This window comes from Arachis duranensis, chromosome 9 (genome assembly GCF_000817695.3).
Source record: "Arachis duranensis cultivar V14167 chromosome 9, aradu.V14167.gnm2.J7QH, whole genome shotgun sequence".
Lineage (NCBI taxonomy): Eukaryota > Viridiplantae > Streptophyta > Magnoliopsida > Fabales > Fabaceae > Arachis > Arachis duranensis.
In genome coordinates, this window is record NC_029780.3 from 52,124,126 (window position 1) to 52,128,660 (window position 4,535).

Consider the following 4,535-nt stretch of genomic DNA (forward strand, 5'->3'; position numbering starts at 1 on the left):
CACCGTTGAAAATACATAAGAACAAGGTCTAGGCATGGCCAAATGGCCAGCCTCCCAAAAAGGGTTCAATCATAAAAACATGATCAAAAGATTCAAGTGATCAAAAGACTAAAATACAATAGCAAAAGGTCCTACTTATAGAGAACTAGTAGCTAGGGTTTACAAAAATGAGTAAATGACATAAAAATCCACTTCCGGGCCCACTTGGTGTGTTCTTGGGCTGAGCATTGAACCATTTTCGTGTAGAGACTTCTTTTGGAGTTAAACGCCAGCTTTTGTGCCATTTTGGGCGTTTAACTCCCATTCTTGTGCCAGTTCCGGCGTTTTACGCCAGAATTCTTGAGCTGACTTGGAACGCCTGTTTGGGCCATCAAATCTCGGGCAAAGTATGGACTATTATACATTCCTGGAAAGCCTAAGATGTCTACTTTCCAACGCAGTTGAGAGTGCGCCAAGTGGGCTTCTGTAACTCAGAAAATTCACTTCGAGTGCAGGGAGGTCAGAATCCAACAGCATCTACAGTCCTTTTTAGCCTCTGAATCAGATTTTTGCTCAGATCCCTCAATTTTAGCCAGAAAATACCTGAAATCACAGAAAAAGACACAAACTCATAGTAAAGTCCAGAAAAGTGAATTTTAACTAAAAACTAATAAAATATAATAAAAACTAACTAAAACATACTAAAAACACACTAAAAACAATGCCAAAAAGCGTATAAATTATCCGCTCATCACAACACCAAACATAAATTGTTGCTTGTCCCCAAGAAACTGAAAATCAAATAAGATTAAAAGAAGAGAATATGCAATGAATTCCAAAAACATCTATGAAGATCAGTATTAATTAGATGAGCGGGGCTTTCAGCTTTTTACCTCTGAACAGTTTTGGCATCATACTCTATCCTTTGAAATTCAGAATGATTGGCTTCTATAGGAACTCAGAATCCAAATAATGTTATTGATTCTCCTAGTTAAGTTTAATGATTCTTGAACACAGCTACTTTATGAGTCTTGGCCGTGGCCTCTGTCTTCCAGTATTACCACCAGATACATACATGCCACAGACACATAATTGGGTGAACCTTTTCAGATTGTGACTCAGCTTTGCTAGAGTCCCCAATTAGAGGTGTCCAGGGTTCTTAAGCACACTCTTTTTTCCTTGGATCACAACTTTATTATAATTTTTTTTCTTTTTCTTTTTCTTTTTCTTTTTCCCCTTTTTTTCGTTTTTCTCTTTTTTTTGTATTCACTGCTTTTTCTTGCTTCAAGAATCATTTTTATGATTTTTCAGATCCTCAGTAACATGTCTCCTTTTTCATCATTCTTTCAAGAGCCAACATTCATGAACAACAAATTCAAAATACATATGCACTATTCAAGCATACATTCAAAAGTCAAAGTATTGCCACCACATCAAAATAATTAATCTGTTATAAAATTCAAAATTCATGCAATTCTTCTCTTTTTCAATTAAGAACATTTTTCATTCAAGAAAGGTGATGGATTCATAGGACATTCATAACTTTAAGGCATGGACACTAAGACACTAATGATCATAAGATACAAACATAGATAAACATAAGCATGAAAATTCGAAAAACAAGAAAATAAAGAACAAGGAGATTAAAGAACGGGTCCACCTTAGTGATGGCGGCTTGTTCTTCCTCTTGAAGATCTTATGGAGTGCTTGAGCTCCTCAATGTCTCTTCCTTGCCTTTGTTGCTCCTCTCTCATGATTATTTAATCTTCTCTAATTTCATGGAGGAGAGTGGAATGTTCTTGGTGCTCCACCCTTAGTTGTCCCATGTTGGAACTCAATTCTCCTAAGGAGGTGTTGATTTGCTCCCAATAGTTTTAACCTCATGAACTTCTACTTCCTCTCCAATCATGATGCTATGAATCATGATAGCCCGGTCTATAGTAACTTCGGACCGGTTGCTAGTGGGAATGATTGAGCGTTGGATAAACTCCAACCATCCCCTAGCCACGGGCTTGAGGTCATGCCTTCTCAGTTGAACCGGCTTTCCTCTTGAATCTCTCTTCCAATGAGTGCCCTCTTCATAAATGTCTATGAGGACTTGGTCCAACCTTTGATCAAAGTTGACCCTTCCAGTGTAAGGGTGTTCATCTCCTTGCATCATGGGCAAGTTGAATGCCAACCTTACATTTTTTGGACTAAAATCTAAGCATTTCTCCCGAACCATTGTGAGCCAATTCTTTGGGTCCGGGTTCACACTTTGATCATGGTTCTTGGTGATCCATGCATTGGCATAGAACTCTTGAACCACTAAGATTCTGACTTGTTGAACGGGGTTGGTAAGAACTTCCCAACCTCTTCTTCGGATCTCATGTCGGATCTCCGGATATTCACTCTTTTTGAGTTTGAAAGGGACCTCGGGGATTACCTTCTTCATGGTCACAACTTCATAGAAGTGGTCTTGATGCACCCTTTAGATTAATCTCTCCATCTCCCATGACTCGGAGGTGGAAGCTTTTGCCTTCCCTTTCCTCTTTCTAGAGGTTTCTCCGGTCTTATATGCCATAAATGGTTATGGGAAAACAAAAAGCAATGCTTTTACCACACCAAACTTAGAAGGTTTGCACGTCCTCGAGCAAAAGAAGAAAGAAGAGAGTAGAAGAAGAAGAAATACAGGAGATGGAGGTGGTTTTGTGGTTCGACCAAGGGGGAGAAGTAGTGTTTAGGTTGTGTGAAAATGAAGGAGTGAAGATGGGTTTATATAGGAGTGGAGAGGGGGTGTATGGTTCAGTCATGTGAGGGTGGGTTTGGGTGGGAAAGTGGTTTGAATTTGAATGGTGAGGTAGGTGGGGTTTTATGAAGGTTGGATGTGAGTGGTGAAGAGAATAGTGGGATTTGATAAGTGAGGGGTTTTTGGGGAAGAGGTGATTGGTGAATGGGTGAAGAAGAGAGAGAGTGGTGGGGTAGGTGGGGATCCTGTGGGGTCCACAGATCCTGAGGTGTCAAGGAAAATTCATCCCTGCACCAAGTGGCGAGCAAAAATACTCTTGATGCCAATTCTGGCGTTAAACGCCGGGCTGGTGCCCATTTCTGGCGTTTAACACCAACTTCTTGCCCCTTCCTGGCGTTTAACGCCAGTCTGGTGCCCCTTTCTGGCGTTAAACGCCCATAATGGTGCCAGACTGGGCGTTAAACGCCCATTTGCTGCCCTTACTGGCGTTTAAACACTAGCAAGGTTTTCCTCCAGGGTGTGCTGTTTTTCTTTCTGTTTTTCATTCTATTTTTGCTTTTTTAATCGATTTTGTGACTTCACGTGATCATCAACCTACAGAAAACATAAAATAACAAAAGGAAGATAGATAAATATAACATTGGGTTGCCTCCCAACAAGCGCTTCTTTAATGTCAGTAGCTTGACAGTGGGCTCTCATGGAGCCTCACAGATACTCAGAGCAATGTTGGAACCTCCCAACACCAAACTTAGAGTTTGAATGTGGGGGTTCAACACCAAACTTAGAAGATGGTTGAGGCCTCCCAACACCAAACTTAGAGTTTGACTATGGGGGCTCTGTTTGACTCTGTTTTGAGAGAAGCTCTTCATGCTTCCTCTCCATGGTTATAGAGGGATATCCTTGAGCCTTAAATACAAAGGATTCTTCATTCACTTGAATGATCAATTCTCCTCTGTCAACATCAATCACAGCCTTTGCTGTGGCTAGGAAGGGTCTGCCAAGGATGATGGATTCATCCATGCACTTCCCAGTCTCTAGAACTATGAAATCAGCAGGGATGTAATGGTCTTCAACTTTTACCAGAACATCCTCTACAAGTCCGTAAGCTTGTTTTCTTGAATTATCTGCCATCTCTAGTGAGATTCTTGCAGCTTGTACCTCAAAGATCCCTAGCTTCTCCATTACAGAGAGAGGCATGAGGTTTATGCTGGACCCTAGGTCACATAGAGCCTTCTTGAAGGTCATGGTGCCTACTATACAAGGTATTGAGAATTTCCCAGGGTCCTGTTTCTTTTGAGGTAATCTCTGCCTAGTCAAGTCATCCAGTTCTTTAGTGAGTAAAGGAGGTTCATCCTCCCAAGTCTCATTACCAAATAACTTGTCATTTAGCTTCATGATTGCTCCAAGGTACTTAGCAACTTGCTCTTCAGTGACATACTCATCCTCTTCAGAGGAAGAATACTCATCAGAGCTCATGAATGGCAGAAGTAAATCCAATAGAATCTCTATGGTCTTAGTGTGAGCCTTAGATTCCCATGGTTTCTTATTAGGGAACTCATTGGAGGCCAATGGACGTCCATTGAGGCCTTCCTCAGTGGCGCTCACTGCCTCTTTCTCCTCTCTAAGTTCGGCCATGTTGATGGCCTTACACTCTCCTTTTGGATTCTCTTCTGTATTGCTTGGAAGAGTACTAGGAGGGAGTTCAGTAACTTTCTTACTCAGCTGACCCACTTGTGCCTCCAAGTTTCTAATGGAGGACCTTGTTTCAGTCATGAAACTTTGAGTGGTTTTGATTAGATCAGAGACCATGGTTGCTAAGTCAGAGTGG